Here is a 20489-nt window from a genome sequence, read left to right as displayed (position 1 = left end):
TGAGATATTACCTCACATCTGCTAGGATGTCTCTTATCAATAAGAGTTGTCAAGGGTGTGAAGAAAAGGGAACCCTTGTACACTGTGGATAAAAATGTAAATTAGTACAGCCATTATGAAAAACAATATGGAGGTTCCTCAATAAATTAAAAATCAAATTACCATATGATCCAGTATTTCCACTTCTGGATATTTATCCAAATGAATCAAAATCAGTACCTTGAAGAAAGATCCGCACTCCCATGTTCATTGCAGCATTATTTACAATAGTCAAAGTATAGAAACAACCTTAGTATCTTATGCATTAATTCATTCAATCCTCACGTCAGCCATATGAAGTGCTATAAGTTCTATTATTAAACCCATTTTACAGATGAGAATACAGGGGCACAGGGCAGATAAGCAACTTAACAGACCCAGAGCACCTTTATGGTGGTCCTTGGCTCTGAAATAAGAATTGAGATTCTAGAGCCCACAGAATGTAATCGCTTCCTCTCCAGGAGCAAACACCAGGCACTATGCGAACAAAATAGGAGGGAATAGAATCCATCTCGAGTGTCAGAGAATTGCACACATTTCCTGTCTGGGTTACATATTTCAGTCTCCGTTCATGCTAATACAAAAGTAAATACTCAGATCTGACCTTCAGTGCCTCCCCAAAAAACATCAAAGTTTGAAGCTGTGCATCAAAGCAATACAGTCCATTTTGTGTCAGCCTGCAATATTATTAGCCAGTCAGGTTTAGGGAAGCTGACAAAGAAGAAGATGTTAGGAATACTATATGTAATATAAATATAATGAAGTGCAGTTGTCAAACTTTCTTAACTAAGAAAGCATATACTTTCTTAGTTAAAAAGAAGAGCATTTCATTGGGGAAATTTCTCACAAAGCCAAGGTTTCAGCTGAAGGAAAGAGGCAAGAGTAAACATCAGAAGCCCAAGCAAAGGTGCATAGAGGCGGAGGATGAATGTTTAGTCTGTGTCTGGTAGTCTGCAAAGAACACGTGCAATCTGAAGAGATTCTAGGGGAAATTGCCAACATAAACAAGCTCTCAATGGAGGTATACATGTTATAAATTTAGAAAGCATCGGCCAGCACTCTCTTGAGTGTGGCTGCCCTTTGGTTTGCCCAAGCAGGGTACTCAAAATCCCCAGAAAGAACCCACTCTCTAGTAAGCACCCAATAGGAGCCTGGTGCTACCCCAGGCGCTTTAAGCCTCGCAGTAACATTAGGAGGGAAAGACTTTTATCTCTTTCTGCAATTCAGCAAATGAGTCTCAGAAATATGCCCAGAGTCAGGCTTGTAAGCATGTAGTCAGAATTTGAATCCACACCTGACTGCCACTGAAGTCCTTTCCACTCTCACTTGCTAACCCTCTGAGTATTTTTAGGACTCTCATCAGACATCACATAACCTTTAGGTTGGCATTCACAAGCTCCATGAAGGCAGGGACTACACCAGTCTTGTTAATCATTTAATACCAGCTACCATTGACGGGACTTATATTGGATGCTCAATTATTTTTTTGAACTTTTAATATACTTTATTTTCTAGAATCATTTTAGGTTCATCCAACAAAATTGAGTGGAAAGTGCAGAGAGTTCTTATGTATCCCCTTCCCCAACAAGTGCATAGCCTCTCCCACTATCAATATACCATATCAGAAAGGCACATTTGTTCCAATCAATGAACCTACACTAACACATCATCATCCAAAGACCATAGCTTACATTAGGGTTCACTCTTGGTGTTGTATATTCTATGGGTTTGGACAAATGTATAATGACATGTCACCACCTTTATAGTATCAGAGTATTTTCACTGCCCTGAAAATCCTCTCTGCTCTGCAGATTCATCCCTCCCTCCCCACAACCCCTAGCAACCACTGATCCTTTTACTGTCTTCATAGTTTTGGCTTTTCCAGACTGCCATATATTTGGAATCATACAGTAAGTAGTTTTTTCAGACTGGGCTACTTTCATTTAGTAGTATGCATTTAAGGTTCCTTCATGTCTTTTCATGGCTTGATAGCTCATTTCCTTTTAGTGCTGTATAATATCCCATTGTCAAGATGTACCACAGTTTATTTATTCATTCACCCACTGAAGGACAACTTTGTTCCTTCCAAGTCTTGGCAATATGAATAAAACTGCCATAAACATCCACATGCAGGTTTTTGTGTGGACATAAGTTTTCATCTCCTTTGGATAAATACCAAGGAATACAATTGCTGGAACATATAATGAGAGTCTGTTTAGTTTTGTAAGAAATTGCCAAGCTGTCTTCCAAAGCGGCTCTACCATTTTGCACTGAATAAGAGTTCCTGTTGCTCCACATCCTTGATAGCATTTGGTTTGTCAGTGTTTTGGATTGTCATCATTCTAAATGGTGTGCAATCAATAAATCTTTATTCAATAAATTAATTTTTTGATCATAAATTAAAATGAAATAAAAATTGAAATCATTAAGAACGTACAATTATAAAATCTATTATTTGTATCGTCACTTTTTAAAGACTGGAGGTAAAGGGAGACCTTCCATATTCAAGCTCTAACCTATCACTTTCATGTCACCATTCACCATGCCACTGGGCAAACTGTTCAGTCTGCTCCAAGCAGTAAATCTGCTGAGTGGAGACAGGGGGGTTGGCGGGGAGGGAGAAGAGAGGAGGCAGATGATAAGAATGTACTTTGGGATCTTAGTTTAAAATCCCTCTTGTTGCTACATTTTATTCTTCTCTAGCCACTGTATTCTGCTGCCTACATTTGAGCTCCAAATATAGTCACATCTCTTTTATTATTATAATTAATTGTTATGAAGTCTGCTACCATTATTACAAGGAAAAACAGTAGTTCCATATTAACACATTTCTACTTAAAAGCCAATATTAAAATATGTTACATCTGTAGTAATTTAAACTGGTACACATATAAATAGAACAATGCCAAATTATGAAATAAACCCAAATGCATGAGGAATTTATTATGATAAGTGGCATTTCAGTTGGGAAAAAAATGGATTCATGGATAAACAGAGTTAGTGTTGATAGCTTCAATTTGGGAAAAAATAGGGATCACTACTTCATACCTTACACCAAAATGAATTATAGAATTATCGAAACTATTAATAATTTAAAAGGAAACTATAAAAAGACTAGAAGAAAACAATGTGATTTATTTAAACAATCTATGAGTAGGGAAGGGCTTTCAAAGAATAACACAAAACCCTAAAACTTTAAATAAGTTGATGCGTGGCCACATAAAAATAAAACATTTAAAAAATAAAACATTTTAGCCATTCATAAATGGCCTAAAAATAGTCCTTACACAAAATATTTGAAAGATATGTTTGTAATTCATATCACATCAGAGGGATAATTTTCCTAATACATAAATTGTGCTTAGAAACCAGTGAGAGAAAATATCACTAACTAATTTGAAAAAAGTTAAGTTATATGTACATAGTCTACAGAAAAATACAAATGGGTCTTTAAAATAAGAAATGATGTTAGGTCTCACTCATAATGAGAAAATATACTGAGATGCCACTTTGATTTTAAAAACTGGCAATGGGGCCGGGTGCGGTAGCTCATCACGCCTGTAATCCCAGTACTTTGGGAGGCCGAGGCGGGCGGATCACGAGGTCAGGAGATCGAGACCATCCTGGCTAACACAGTGAAACCCCGTCTCTACTAAAAATACAAAAATCTAGCCAGGCACGGTGGCGGGCCCCTGTAGTCCCAGCTACTCGGAGCTTGCAGTGAGCCGAGATCGCGCGCCACTGCACTCCAGCCTGAGCGACAGAACCAGACTCCATCTCAAAAAAAAAAATCAAAAACAAAAACAAAAAACTGGCAATGATCCAAAGTTTGAAAACATACTCAGATGGCAAAGGTGTGGGAAAAAGGCATTCTTGTATATTGTTGATAGTACTTTGCTAGAAGTGCTAAATGAAACACCTATCAAAATTATACAGGTACATAGCCTATGACCTACCAGTTCCACTTTCTTGTATTCCGTCAACAGATATATTTGCACGTGTGCTTGTGCATGTTTTCTTGCAAGCCCCATCTACATCAGGAGGGAGTGGTTAAATAAAGCATGGTGTATTCTTTGTCATAAAAGAGGAGGACAAAGTTCTGTATGTCCTTTATCCTTATGAGGTACAATCATCAAGATATAATTTTCTATTAAAAAGTACATAGCTTTGATTGAAACAGAAACACAATAGCACATAATATATGACTCCACTTACATGCATTCAAGACCAGGAGAAACTAAAAGATAGTGATAAAAGTGAGAATAGCAATTATCTCTGGAGAGAATAGGAAGAGGCACAAGGGAGACATGGGGGTGCAGGAAATATATATCTTAATCCAGGTGGTGATCATATGGGTATATACTTGAGTAAAAAGTCATCACACCATACACAAATTCTGCACTTTACATGGCCTTTTATTTATTAAAAAAAAATCCACAAGCAAGACACTGTACTATACATATAATATTCTATACTTTGTGCAAAAAAGAGAAAAAATATATGTCTGTATATGTATTTGGTTATACGTGCATAGAATAGCTCTAGAAGGCTACACAAGAAACTGATCACATCACAGGAGGGATTCTGGGTGACTAGGAGCAGGGGTGAGTGGGAGACTCCTTACCAGATATCTTTTGCTACTTTTGCATTTTAGACCATGTGAATATATTACCTTATTGCAAAACATGCAAGAATAAAAAAACACACCACCTAGAATTGTCCAAGACCTCTGGGGCTTACTCAGTCCTGATTACAAATGCCAGCCCCAGAGGAAATTGGAGGGTCTAAAGTCAGCTCTCTGCTAATGTTGCCTCTCATGCCACTATTGAAGGCTGGGCCTGTAAGATCTGACAGATACTGGTCCACCACCAGCCCAATAAATTACATATATAAAATATGTCAGATAGTTATAGGCACAAGAAAAAAATAAAATAAAATACAGAGGTAAAGTATTAAGCAGGTGAGTGAGTGGGAGAATAAGGGAGGCCTGGCTATTCTAGGTGGGCGGTTTATGGAAGGCCTTGCTGATGAGGTATCATCTGATATCTGAATGTAGCAAGGAGACAAGCATTGTGAATATCTGGAGATAGAGCAGTTGAGGCAGAGAAGACAGCAGATGTAAACGCCCTGAGGTCAGAGTATGCCTGCCATGGCTGAGAAACAGCTAGGATGCCAGTGTGGGTGAAGTAGAGAGAACCAAGTAGAAAACAGGAGAGATAAGGAGTGAGAGGTAAGCAGACGCTAAGATTACAAAGGGCCTTGGAAGCCACATAAAGACTTAGATATTTACTCTGGGCAAGATGGGAAACCAGTGGAATATTTCAGCAGGGAGAATCAAGAGATTTTTTTTGGACCTAGTTAATGCAGATACTAGGTGGGATATACAAGTCTGGGTGTTAGGAAAGAGATACAGGCTGGAGATATAAACCTAGAAGTCATCAGATTTCTCTTCCCTCCAAATGAATAACTCTTTGGGGTCATTGGGTTTTTGGGGGGCCCTTTCTCGCCAGCACATCTTGCTCCAATCCAATCCACTCAGCAAGGTTCCCTAACTTCACATCATAGGAAGTAGATGTTTTGATATCTATTTCTCTATCTCAGAAGGCAAACTCCTCTATCACCACCACTCCATATATCAAAGACTAAGGAGCACAGCCTTTGAAAAATCACACACATGTGCCCAATGTACACAAATCCAGCTACACTCTTCTTCTAGAATCATAGATGCATATTTACTTGGTTTTTTTATTTCCTTAACCAGGAGGGCCCACTTAACTAAATCTCCTCTGAACTAAAAAGGGCTCCTTTGTCCACTGAAACATAGCTTTACAGACAGGTTAATGTCACTTAAAGTTTTTATTTATGCCTTACTAAGGCTTTCATGACATTTCTATAAGTTTTCACCAACTTTTGTAAGTCTTTTGAACATTTTTCCATCACTGTCTATTTCTCCTTAACTAACATCTAAATTATCCATTTGCTCCTCTTTAAAATATATATGCCATCCAACCTTTAGGGAACTGAAATCAAGGCACAAGGCTTGTTTATCAACTGAATGACTATGAGAAAGTCACTTCATTTCTGTAAGCCTAAGTCTCCTTATTTGATACTTCATTATTGTCTTTAAGATGTGAGTGACTTATATTTTTGTTTATATGTTTCTATAGTTTTTTACCTAAATTGATGATAATGCTTCTGTGTCTCCACCAAAATCTCATGTCGAATTATAATTCCCAGTGTTGGAGGAGGGGCTTGGCGGGAGGTGACTGAATCATGGGGGCAGACTTCCCCCTTGCTGTTCTTGTGATAGAGTTCCTCCAAGATCTGTTTGTTTAAGTGTGTATTAACCCCCCTACTCTCTTTCTCTCTGCTGTCATCCATGTGAAGATGTGCTTGCTTCCTCTTCACCTTCCACCATAATTGTAAGTCTCCTGAGGCCTCCCCAGCCATGCCTCCTGTACAGCCTGCAGAAACTATGAGTCAGTTAAACCTCTTTTCTTCATAAATTACCCAGTCTCAGGTAGATCTTTATAGCAGTGTGAGAATGAACTAATACAGAAAATTGGTACCAAAGAAGTGGAGCATTACTATAAAGACACCTGAAAATGTGGAAGTGATTTCGGAACTGGGCGGAGGTTGAAACACTCTGAAGGGCTCAGAAGAAAACAGGAAGAAGGGAGAAAGTTTGGAACTTCCTAGAGACTGTTGTTGAATGGTTGTAACCAAAATGCTGATAGTGATATGGACAATGAAGTCCAGGCTGAGGATGTCTCAGATGGAGATGAAGAACTTATCAGAAACTGAAGTAAAGGGCACTCTTGTTGTGCTTTAGCAAAGAGACTGGTGGCATTGTGCCCCTGCTGTAGACATCTGTGGAATTTGAACTTGAGAGAGACAATTTAGGGTGTCTGGCAGAAGAAATTTCTAAGCAGCTAAGTGTTCAACATGTGGCATGACTGCTTCTAAAAGCCTATGTTCATTTGCATTAACAAAGAAATGACCTGAAACTGTAACTTATATTTAAAAGGGAAGCAGAGCATAAATTTTGGAAAATTTGCAGCCTGACCATGTAGTAGAAAAGAAAAATCATTTTTCTGGAGTGGAATTCAAGCCTGCTGCATAAATGTGGATAAGTACAGAGAAACCAAATGTTAATAATCAAGACAATGGGGAAAATGCCTCCAAGGCATTTCAGATACCTTCACAGCAGCTCCTCCCATCACAGGCCGGAAGGCCTGGGAGGGGAAAAATGGTTTTGTGGGCTGGGCCCAGGTCCCGACTGTCCTGCACAACCTCAGAACATTGTTCCCTGCATCCCAGCTGGTCCAGCTCCAGCCATGGCTAAAAAAGCGCCAGATACATCTCAGGCCACTGCTCCAGAGGGTGCAAGCCAGAAGCTGCCAAGGTTTCCACTTCGTGTTAAGCCTATGGGTGCACAGAGGGAAAGAGTTGAGGCTTGGGAGCCTCTGCTAGATTTCAGAGGATGTATGGAAACACCTGGATGTCCAGGCAGAAGTTGACCTGAACTGCAGGGGTGGAGCCCTCATAGAGAGCCTCTTCTAGGGCAGCATGGAAAGGAAATATGGGGTTGGAGGCCCCACAAAGGGTCCCAACTGAGGCACTGCCTAGGGGAGCTGTGAGAAGAGGGCCATCATCCTCCAGGACCCCAAATGGTAGCTCCACCAACAGTTTGCACCATGCACCTGGAAAAGCCACAGGCACTCAATGCCAGCCTGTGAAACCAGCTTAGGTTGCTGTACCCTGCCAAGTCACAGGGATGGAGCTGCCCAAGGCCTTAGGAGTTCACCCTTTGCATCAGTGTGGCCTAGATGTGAGACATGGAGTCAAAGGAGATTGTTTGGAGCTTTAAGATTTAATGACTGCCCTGCTATGTTTTAAACTTGCATAGGGCCTATAGCCCCTTTGTTTTGGCTGATTTCTCCCTTTTGTAACAGGACCATTTACCCAATGCCAATATACCCATTGTATCTTTGAAGTAACTAACTTGTTTTTGGTTTTACAGGCTCATAGGCAGAAGGGACTTGCCTTGTCTCAGATGAGACTTCAGACTTGGTCTTTTCAGTTAATACTGGAATGAGTTAAAACTTCGGGGGACTCTTGGGAAGGCATGACTGTCTTTTGAAATGTGAGAACATGAGATTTGGGAGGTGCCAGGGGTGGAATACTATGGTTTGGCTCTGTGTCCCCAGCCAAATCTCATGTCAAATTGTAATTCCCAGTGTTGGAGGAGGGGCCTGGTGGGAGGCGATTGAATCATAGGGGTAGACTTCCCCTTTGTTGTTCTTGTGATAGAGTTCTCCCAAGATCTGTTTGTTTAAAAGTGTGTCTTTTACTTCTCTGTCTTTCTCCCCTGTTGGCCAAGTGGAGACTTCCTTCCTTCCCCTTCACCTTCCACAATGATTGTAAGTTTCCTGAAGCCTCCCTAACCATGCCTTCTGTACAGCCTGCAGAACTATGAGTTAATTAAACCTCCTTTCTTCATAAATTACTCAGTCTCAGGCAGTTTTTTAGAGCAATGTGAGAACAAACTGATACAACGATACTTACCTAGTGATAACTGATTAATAAGAGGCTTTTTATGTTCTTTGCAAGGAAAGAAGGAAACATTGGCAAGTGAAGGGAAGCATGAAGGGAACACAGTAGCATGCACATAGTAGAAATAATATATGTATTATTGTTGTTATTATTACTATTAACCTGAATTGTCCATTCATTTTTTAACAGATACCAATATTTTATAAGACATTGTGCTTCTTTCCATCAAGTAACAATATTTGTAAAAGTATACATTGAGTAATAGTAAAATATTAAAAACTTTTCTAAAGCTCATCAATAAATATTTTATTCAACTTTTAAGTTCAGGGGTACATGAGCAAGTTTGTTTTACAGGCAAACTTGTCTCGTGGGGGTTTGTTATACAGACAATTTCATCACCCAGGTATTAAGTCTAGTACCCATTATTTTTCCTGATCTTCTCTCTCCTCTCACCCTCCATCCTCCAGTAGGCCCCAGTATGTGTTGTTCCCCTCTATATGTCCATGTGTTCTCATCATTTAGCTCCCACTTATAAGTGAGAACGTGAAGTATCTGGTTTTCTGTTCCTGCATTAGTTTGCTAAGGATAATGGCCTCCAGCTCCATCCATGTTCCTGCAAAGGACATGATCTCATTCTTTTTATGGCTGCATACTATTTCATGATGTATATGTACCACATTTTCTTTATCCAGTCTATCATCAATGGACACTTAGGCTGATTCCATGTCTTTGTTGCTGTGAATAGTGCTGCAATAAACATATACATGCATGTGTCTTTATAATAGAATTTATATTCCTTTGGATCTGTACTCAGTAATAAGATTGCTGGATTGAATGGTAGTTCTGTCTTTCAGTCTTTGAGGAATCACCACCCTGTCTTCCACAATGGTTAAACTAATTTACGCTGCCACAAACAGTGTGTAAGCATTCCTTTATCTCTACAATCACTTCAGCATCTGTTATTTTTTGACATTTTAGTAATAGCTCTTCTGACTTGTGTGAGATGGTATCTCACTGCAGTTTTGATTTGCATTTCTCTAATGACCAGTGATGTTGAGCTTTTCTTCATGTGATTGTTAGCCATATGCTTGTCTTCTTTTGAGAAGTGTTTGTTATTTTTTTTGCCCACTTTTTAATTTTTTTTCTTGTAAATTTGTTTAAGTTCCTTATAGATGCTGGATATTAGACCTTTGTCCGATGCATAGTTTGCAAAAATTTTCTCCCATTCTATAGGTTATCTGTTTACTCTGTTGATAGTTTCCTTTACTGTGCAGAAGCTCTTTAGTTTACTTAGATACCATTTGTCAATTTTTGCTTTTGTTGCAATTGCTTTTGCTGTCTTCATCATGAAATCTTTTCCTGTTCCTATGTCCAAAATGTTATTGCCTAGGTTGTCCTTCAGAGTTTTTTATAGTTTTGAGTTTTACATTTAAGTTTTTAATCCATCTTGAGTTGATTTTTGTATATGGTATAAGGAAGGGGTCCAGTTTCAATCTTCTGCATATGGCTAGTCAGTTATCCTATCACCATTTATTGAATAGGCAATCCTTTGGTTTTTGTCAAGTTTGTTTTTGTCATTGATTGTTTTTGTCAAGTTTGTCAAAGATCAGATAGTTGTAGGTGGGCACCCTTATTTCTGAGTTCTTTATTGTGTTTAATTGGCATATGTGTCTGTTTTTGTACCAGTACCATGCCATTTTGGTTACTGTAGCCCTGTAGTATAGTTTGAAGTCAGGTAGTATGATGCCTCCAGCTTTGTTCTTTTTGCTTAGGATTGCCTTGGCTACCTGGGTTCTTTTTGTTGTTGTTCCATATGAATTTTAAAATAGATTTTTCTAGTTCTGTGAAGAATGTCAATGGTAGTTTAATAGGAATACCATTTAATCTATACATTGCTTTGGGCAGTATGGCCATTTTAATGATATTGATTATTCCTATTCATGAGCATGGAATGTTTTTCCATTTGTTTGTGTCATCTCTGTTTTCTTTGAGCAATGTTTTGTAGTTCTCCTTGTGGAGATCATTCTCCTTCCTGGTCACCTGTATCCCTAGGTATTTTATTCTTTTTATGGCAATTGTGAATGGAATTGTGTTCCTGATTTGGTTCTTGACTTGACTGTTGTTAGTGTATTGGAATGTTAGTAATTTTTGCACATTGATTTTCCATCCTGAGACTTCCCTGAAGTTGTTCATCAGCTGAAGGAGCTTTTGGGCTGAGACTACAGGGTTTTTTAGATATAAGATCATGTCATCTGCAAACAGAGATAGTTTGACTTCCTCTCTTCCTACTTGGGTGTCCTTTATTTCTTTCTCTTGCCTGATTTCCCTGGCTAAATTAACTAGCTATGTGACCTTGAAAATATGCTCAACCTCTCTGAGACTCTGATTGCTAATCTGTGAAATATAGACAACAATAATTCTATTCATGAGATTGTTAAAAGTAATATTTAAATGTTGGGAGGATAAGCACTTAGTGCTGTACTAGATCTGATACGTTGACACTACACAAAACACTTAGTAAACTTAGATAATAATTATCCACATTTACAACAGGAAGGTCAGCTGGAGCAGGGCAGATAAAGAATCCAGAGAAAAACTGAATACCAGTTAAGGGCAAACCAAGAATTCAGGTACAGAAGACAAGGGAGTTCCCAGTTTTCAAAAGTTAAGCAGAAGAAGGTAGATATAATGGAGATTCTCACTTAAAGCAGCAGTATTTTGTCCAGATCAAGTCAAAGTCAAGCATGTATTGAGTTGTTCATAGCAGAGAGGAGATGGAACATAGTGATCAAGAGACTGGGTTTTGTAGAAAGTCTTGGATTTTAGTCCTGATTCTGGAATATACCAGTTATGTAACCTCAGTTCCCCAACACTCAATTCCTCATCCATAAGCAAAAAAATAAAAGTCCTAAGATTTGATCACCAAAGTTCCAACTTGGACCCCCAGTGAACATCAAGCTCATTGTGGCATCGAGACAGGTGTCATGAGAGTCAGGCTACCATGGAGAGACATACTCAGGTCCCGGACACAGACCTGTATTGACTCCTAGATTAGATATGTACCATGCAATTTAGAACAAGTTTCTTAATCTTTCTGAGCCAGAGCTTCCTCAACTATATATTGGAGATAATAATAATTTCTAAGTAAGATAGGATAACCAAAACACCATTACAATGACCGGCACATACTATGTGTTCAAAAAGTCATGATCACTGTTGCTTATGCTTGCTCTTTCCAGGCACTATGCTACATGTTGGAGTTATAACAGTGAATAAGAGTACATTTCATTCCATCTTTCAGATATTTAAAGACAGGTGCCATGTCCATATCCACTCTGGTCTCTTCTTCAGTTCCTTAGCTATTCCCCTATGACAAGATGTCCCAACATGACCCTCTCTTTCCTGGCCGTTGTTAGACAAGCTCTGTTTTGTAAATAACCCTTTGGAATATGGCACCCAGAGTGGAGATGATATCCAGCCACGATGTGATCAACCTGAAATGTCATAAGATAAGAATTTGGCTTTGACCTTAACACTGTACTTCCACTAACCGAACCAACATTTCTATTAGTTTTTTTTTTAATTCCTGCAATATTTACAAAGGAAACTACAATAGAATTGTTGCTAAACTCATTGGTACAGTGTACAGCCTGAAAAATTATTCAGTTATTTTAAGCAAGCTGAAAAAATAAAGAAGTAAATATTCTGTATGAGAATCCAAAGTAGAATCATGGAGCAGAAAGAGTCTATTACACCTCCTTAATGCTGTAGGCAGTCAAGATCACTCTAAATTATTACCACAGGGAAGATGGATGTTTCCATCTGGGAAAAAAAAGAATCCATTAAAATGACTACGAATAGAAATACTTAGCCAAGAAGAAATAAACTGTGAGTATATTTTAAAGGCAAACTCCATAGTAAAGTTGAGAAGATCTGTAATAACGATGTCAAATATCTTCTTTTAAATCTCATAAATCCTACCACAGGAATAGAGTAGAGTGAGAGCAGATTTATGCCTTTCTACAAAGGCAGAGTCTTCTACCAATACTTGCAGATAACCCAATGGGCCACCAACAAGTAGTTACTGCAACCTCAGAACTTAGACAATCCCCTTTACAAATTAGAATAGAGTCCTAGAAGACAGATTATATTCTCGGAGCTGTTTTCACAGGACTATTTTCTGGCTCTTTGATTTATTTGCCTAGGTCTGAGTGTCAGAGGCCTGAAAAGTCATCTCTGGATTACAGAGATGAGCTTAGCGTGAAAGTCACATTTTGTTTTATAAAAGCAGCTCAAGCATCAGAGTTTGAATGGCTCGGCACCTCTTTAATCAAACCAGGGCTGCTCAGTGCAAGGCTTTGTAAGTGAGCTAATTAGTAATGTGCCAGAGACTTACCTGGTTAATCAAATGATTAATCGCTCAGTAGACTTCATTCCTCTTGTTTTCTGGCTGTCTTTGGCTCCTGTATTTGGTGTTTTTGTATTTTTGGGGTAATTAGCATTTTAATAGCTGGCAGCCACCATTCAGGATAAAAAAAAAGTGACATTGTCTCATTTTAACCATTTTTTGTATGCATAAAAATGAGACAGAGGGGGTTCCTTTCTAGAACAGGTTATATGGCTTGACCAAGAAACATTAAGCCAGTTCTGAGGAAATATGATGTTTGGGTAGAAGAGGATTTGAAATTCTATGGAAGGTTTGAGCCTTCCTTTACATATGCAGGCCTGGTTAGAGAAAAGATTTTTGAAAATCACATGACCATAAATCAGCTGACTTGATTTTTAGGTTTCTTCCTTCTATTTATTTAATATTTTACTCTTTAAAGTAGTTTTAAAGGGAAAAGAAGGCTAGCCATCTTGGCAAATTCTAACATTGAAAATAGGGTTGCATATTTTACAGTTTTGTTGAGAAAATTGATAAAGTAAGTGCTGTAGTTTGGATGTTTGTCCCCTCCAACCTCACATTGAAATTTAATCCCCAGAGTAGTGATGTTGGAAGGTAGGGCCTAATGGAGGTATTTGGGTCCTGAGGGCAAATTCCTCATGGATGGCTTGGTGCCATTCTCACAGTAGTGAGTGAGTTCTTGCTCTGTTAGTTCCCATAACAGCTGGTTGTTAAAAAGAGCCTGGCACCTCCCCTTTCTCACCTTTGCTTCCTCTCTCACCATGAGATCACTGCACACACCAGCACCCCTTAGCCTTCTGCCATAAGTGGAAGTAGCCTGAGCTTCTCACCAGGAGCTGAGCAGATGCCGTTGCCATGTATCTTGTACAGCCCAAAGAGCCAACAGCCAAATAAATTTTTTTTAATTTTATAAATTACCCAGCCTCAAGTGTACCTTTATGGCAACACAAACAAAGACAGTAAGTTAACTTTAAGTTCCATTTTATGTGCTTTCTAGATAAGACATATTAAAAAAGAACAAATGCATTCCTTTAACTGCAATGTTCCAGCTCTGATCATTTCCAGATTAATGATACTCTTAAAGTTTAGTCATCCAAACTGTTAAAGAGCTTAATTATTGTTTTAAAATATAATAATATAATGGACCAATTTCAATTTAATATCTTAAAATCATTGTCCCTCAAAAATATGCAAATGGCTAAGAACTATATTAATCGGTTTCCAGAAAGATGTGCACAATGTCATTACAAGTACCCATGAAAATCTGCCCTCCTGCCCTGTCCATGTGACTCCTCAGCCCGTCTTCATAGCCCTGCGGATCTTCACCATGCACACACACCATAAGATCCTCTTATTATCCCAATGGCATGGATGGCAATATAACAACAATTATGAATTTGTTTACAATAATTATTTTGGTTGATTCCTGTATTTGGACTCCAAAGTAAATTGTTTTCCATTGCCACATATGCAAAATTCCTACACTCCCAGTACAGAAAATGTAATCAAATAATACTTGACTTTTTTAAAAGGCTAGTGTAAGCCTGAAAGTAGTTGCAAGTGGCATAAGGGTCAATAGGCTTACATCCTGAAAAGCTGTGGATTCCCTGACATTCTGGAAACAGCAACATTTCCAATTGGAATTTCTCTGTCTCTCTTTTTTTTTTTTTTTTTTTTTTTTTTTTTGAGACAGGGTCTGGCTCTATCACCCAGGCTAAAGTGCAGTGGTGCAATCTCAGCTCACTGCAACCTCTGCCTCCCAAGGCTCAAACAACTCTCCCACCTCAGCCTTCCAAGTAGCTGGGGCTACAGGTACATGCCATCACACCCAGCTAATTTTTGTATTTTTTTGTAAAGACAGGGTTTCCATGTTGCCAAGGCTGGTCTTGAACTCCTGGGCTCGAGCAATTCATCCATCTCGGCCTCCCAAGGTGCTACAATTGCAGGCATGAGCCACTGAGCCACCTTGCCCAGCCCTAGCTGTAATTTTTCAAGCTGCATGGTTCATCATCTCTTCAAAGTAAGTCCCTGATCTTCTGCTTTAGAGAGCCACTGTTTCTGGTGAGAGGAGGTCAAGCACCTCAGGGATGGGGTGAGAGACGTGTGGTGTGTGAGTGTGCATGGGTGTGTGTGAGTGTGTATGTTTGAGTCAAGGGAGAGGTGAAGGTCAATCAACATTACTGGGTGCCTTAAAAAGCAAACAGAAATTTTAAGGATGGGAGTATCCTTATAACTTCAGGATAAAATGGAGAAAACATGGGAGGGTTGAGAATCCAACTGGAAGGATTATATTTCATTTATTCATATTTCAATACTGTCCCAGAATGGTTTCTAGAAACCTATAATGTAGGCAAAAATTAGTTCTTGAGGCAAAGCTTTGATTATCAAAAAAAAAAAACTCACAAAATGAAGGATTATAAACAAATACCTCTAAGTTAAAGTACTCTTTCATAACTAGAAAACAGAGTCATCCAAAGAGAATTCAGGATAAAGACTAATTGTTCACCTTATTTCCAAGACAGCCCATCCAAGTAGAGGTTCTGAGGGGGGAAATGTGGCCATTTCCTGGACCAGGCATATCCTGTGGTCAGGAGCAGTCCTGGAAATATTAAAAAATGTGACATGTTATCAGTTTTTCCTTCTTCAGTTTTACCCATCTCCAATCTGCCTGCCTCCAGAATTATCTTTTTAAAACACAACTCTCTCCTAGTGATCAGTTCAAGCTGCCTTGGACTTGCCACAGTGTTGTCCATGAGATTTCCCTAGTGTCCATCATTCCTTCCCCCACTCTCTCCACTTCTGGATTACATTAACCCAAAACACCACAAATGTTGTAGCATTCTGTTCCCACTGGACTAAAACAGCACCCTCCATCATCTTCAAGATCTCTCCACCAAATAATTTCTGGACTTCCACAGGCAGAATCTTACTCCTTATTCCTGAACAAGTCTGCTCATGCAGGCCTCTGCACCTGGACACTAGGTGTCAAGGTGCCCACTGTTCCTCTACAGTACTCAACCAAGCCCTTGTAAACCAAAAATAAAATTCTAAGCCCCCCAACCAATTGAATGGACCTTCCTCTTAGCCAAGGGCATTCCAAAGTAAATCTGGAAAACTAGTTCAAGCCATGATGGGAAAGGGGGAGTCAGACTTGCCTCATTATATCCTTCTCCCTTTGGAATTCAGGCATAACTGACCATCATTAACATTAAAATAGAAATCTTAAGACTGACAAAAGACTTTGTAACAATGAAATATCAAATTTCAACGTGACTCCAGTATAACATTACATGACAGATGGCAGGTCTTGAAAGAAATCGAAGTATTTTACCCCAGAATATACTTAGGTGACATATTTTGAAATGGCCCTGCAAGTCTGTCTCTTGTCAAGGAAATCTACATTCTGGAGAGATTCCCCTTACCTTTCCAGGTCTCTTCCTGATCCAAGAAAGATTAACTTCGAGTCTGGCATGTTTTTAACTCTGACAAGAAACATTTACCATCTACTTTCTCTGAAGCCTACTATCTGGAGGCTTCATCTACATAATAAGAACCTTGGTCTCCACAACTCCTTATCTTAACACGTATATTCCTTTTTATTGATTCCAGGACTTTAGATAATAGCTTAAATGTTTAAACCAATTGCCAACCAGAAAATCTTTGGCCTGGAAGGACACCCCCACTTCACCCTCCACTTCAAGTTGTCCTGCCTTTCGAGACTGAACCAATGCCTACCTTACATGTATTGACTGACATCTGCCTGTAACTTCTGTCCCTCTAAAATGCATAAAACCAAGCTGTAAACTTCTAAACTGATTGAGACTTCTCTCAGATATTTTTTGGTTTATCCCCTAGACCAAGATTCCACAGCAGTTTTACCTCTGCTCTGCCAAGCCTCATGTTCAATGACCCAAAGGCTTTGATGTGCAAAAGCACCAAAAATTTTGGTAATATTCTGACAATTGGAGAAAAACATTTCTATCCCTTTTGTATAAACCTCCAAGAACAGAGAAAGCAGTACCAAACTGTATGCCTCTTATCCCAAAGTTTGCAGATATTTAAACAAAGCAGTTATTTTCATTTCTATATATGGCAACTCTGTGCCGCTTAAGATCCACCCTTTAAAAAAGCCTAGGCAGGTTAGGAAACAAACCCAAGCGGCAGCCAGAGTATAGGTTTTTTCTTGGGAGTCAGCTATCCACTTCCTAAAACCTAAGGCCTCTCAACTGGCTCTCCATACATGCCGAAATGTGTCTGTCTGGATCCCACAAGTGGAAACATTATGACTTCTTTCACAGGAGGATCCTCAATATCCCCCAAAATAGTTCCATCAGATACAAACCTGAAGTTTTCCCAGTAGCCTCAAGCATGCCTGGACCTGTAAGCAGACATGGCCCATGCTCAAACTGAAACCCAGCTACACCTTGATTTATGGGATGGATGGGAGAACATGAGTATCTGCCAAAAAAGGAAGTATTTGAACCACATTTTGAAGAAAGAGTCAGATTTATGCAAACACTGTGGGGCAACGATTCATGAAGAGGGAACATGACAGAGAAAACAGAATCATGACAGAGGCCAAATATCTAATGAATTCATTTTAATCAAACTTTGTTAAGGTGTCCAGAGAAGGACATACTGGCATTCTTTGAGATCATATTGACTCACAGTAACCACTCAATAAATTTTGTTGAATGAATAAATGAACAAATCATTTCACTTTTTTTAAGTGAATTAAATTTGGCTCTGAGTCCCAGCTTGCTACAAACAAGAAGGATTCCATTTCAGTCACTTTTGAAGGGGAATTCCTTCTCTTCCTAGGGTTTTAAAGACAATCAAGGAGGTTGACACGGTGTCCAAAAAGTGAGAGATTACTCCATCATGTCATCATCTTCCAATTGTCTGTTTTGTGCATGAGGCTACTGGGCGAACTTGTCCTCCCCCACCTAGCAGGTGAGGATGCTTCAGGTGGGCTCAGATGTACTTTCACAGCAGTCCTTTTCACTAAACAGAGGCCTGACTGCAAAACCAATGCCTGCTCGTAAAGCCTCAGTGTCAGCCTCCACAATCCTCTCACAGACACCTCCCCATCTTTGATGCATCAGACACAGAGGTCATGGATCTCCGCCACTCATGGAAACACTGAAGACACTACCTAGCCCTGTCTCCACCATAGAAAAGGAAAACATCTCCTTTCACCTTTGAGTGAACCCCGTTCTATTTCCTGGGCCCACAGCACCTTATAAACCATAAGTTTAGAAGCCCAAATAGAATTATGTGTGTTTTTTTCCAGGTGCTTTACAATTTTTGTTTTTAACCCTGATACATAGAAACTATTAACAATCCCTTAGACAAGAAACTCAAACTCAGAACACAAAGATTACCTCTTTTATTATGGTGAGGAAGAGGAAAACATCTCTCGTCCATTCAGGTCTCTTCAGAGTAGCCAGAACAAAACCCAAAATAAAGTTACAGCGTATAATTTTGCCCCATCATCACACTAATCCCCATGATACTGTGCATAACTGTGTCCAAAAAAATTGAATTGAGAGTAAGAAGACTCTACCATCCTGGATGCACTTCAGCACCGTATGGTCCCACTATCTCCACGTAAATTTTGTCCTAGAGACCTCCCAAGACTATCATGGAGATCAAATGAGAAAAGAAATTTTATAAATGCTGGAAGCCAGGGAAGGAGTGCTTGCTAGTGTAGTGTGGACCATACCAAGAGCCAACAGACGTCTAGATTAGCTGCGCCTGCTCTCTGTGATTCTGAAAAAATGTCCTCAGAGTTCTAGTAACCTGTCTGACCTTGGAACCAGTGCCCCATCTCCTCATGGGCTGTTGTCACCATTTCCCCTACAATCCTGAAAGAAGAACAGGCCCTAGTGGTGACCCACAAGAAATGCCAGGCAGAAATGTGATCCTTGGGCCACTGCAGGGCAAGAGAGCAGGTCAATCACCTGCGCAATGTTTGCTGTGGGGCCCGAGGCCTGAAAGGCTGCTTTGTTCAGCCACCAGGTAAGCTGCAAGAGGAAGGTGCTTCTCCAGCCACTGCCACCAAGACCTGCACAAAGCACTTATTCAGAGATCCAGGCCTAGCCATGCCCTCTGATACTGCCTCTGACTTATTGGGTTGCCTATACAAAGATCATTTCCCCACCTGCACCCTCCCATTCCTGACCCTGCTACTGCACAATGCCACTCAGAGGGCATGGGTAGAATATTACATTCCAGAGAGAAAAGGCAATGTTCAGGCTGAAAAAGACCAGGCTGCAGTTGAGGACAATCCTCTTTCACCACAGAGCTCTCAATGTCCCTGCAGACAATAGGCCTCTGTGCGGCCCCATTTTCTTATGCAGGGACAACTTACATGTTTTCATCTTTGGAAACTTCAAACTGCTCAGTCCCCAGGAACAAGGAAATGTCTGTCTAGGAGGGATGAGGAGAGAGGAGGTGAGATTTGTCACTTCAAAATAATCTCCTAGCCAGGTTTGTTTATTCCCATGGGCAATGCCAGATTTTTGCCAGTTTATTCTTTAATGCATTTAAACAGTCAATCTCTACAGAACATCTACCATGTGTTAGGTATCTTGCTAAGATGCGTAGTAATAGATACCTAACTGCAAAGAGAAAAATTAAATAAGACCACCCTACCCTCAAGCAGATAGTGTCCAAGGGTCTGAAAAAGCATTTTGTGAATTGATTTTGTATGGTATGGGCATCCTTTGTATGGGCATCCTTTTTCCCACTAAATTTTACACCTAACGTTTGATTTTCATTCTGTCCTGGCTCCTGAATCCCTTCTGAGTTATCATTATGTGAGCATAAAGATCAAAATTTTGAGTTTCCCAGGCACTCTTCTACTAGTGGAAATGCAAACTGCCATAACACCTATCGAGGATAATTTGACAACATATTTAAAAACTACATATGTGTTTACCCTTAACCCTAGCAATATTACTTCTAAGATTTAACCCTAAATATACACCTTTAATATATGCATATTATTACATATACATAGTGCTACCCAGTGCAACACCATTTTTTACATGTAAAATATTGGAAAGTACCTAAATATATCCAAGAATAAGAGACTGGTTGAATAAACCATAGTATATATACACAATAGAGTACTATGCTGCTGTTAAAAATGTGATGATCTCTACACACTAATTTGTAGCAATTTCCAGGAGATACTGTTTTTTTTTTTTTTTGAGACGGAGTCTTGCTCTGTCGCCCAGGCTGGAGTGCAGTGTCGCAATCTCGGCTCACTGCAGGCTCTGCCCCCCGGGGTTTTACGCCATTCTCCTGCCTCAGCCTCCCGAATAGCTGGGACTACAGGCGCCCGCCACCTCGCCCGGCTAATTTTTTGTATTTTTAGTAGAGACGGGGTTACACCGTGTTAGCCAAGATGGTCTCGATCTCCTGACCTCGTGATCCGCCCGCCTCGGCCTCCCAAAGTGCTGGGATTACAGGCGTGAGCCAC

General features: G+C 39.7%; 1 long non-coding RNA gene across 1 annotated transcript in view; it reads right to left on the bottom strand.

Moving 5' to 3' along the window:
• The window catches only part of LOC129526666 (uncharacterized), a 208796-nt gene that overhangs the window by 54421 nt on the left and 133886 nt on the right, over nt 1-20489 (bottom strand). Inside the window, exon 3 of the long non-coding RNA XR_008671383.2 lies at nt 15507-15599. This is a non-coding gene — a long non-coding RNA (uncharacterized lncRNA). The remainder of the gene's footprint in view (nt 1-15506; nt 15600-20489) is intronic.

The sequence above is a fragment of the Gorilla gorilla genome, chromosome 1 (genome assembly GCF_029281585.2).
Source record: "Gorilla gorilla gorilla isolate KB3781 chromosome 1, NHGRI_mGorGor1-v2.1_pri, whole genome shotgun sequence".
NCBI classification, from domain to species: Eukaryota; Metazoa; Chordata; class Mammalia; order Primates; family Hominidae; genus Gorilla; species Gorilla gorilla.
This window is presented reverse-complemented; position numbering and strand designations above follow the sequence as displayed.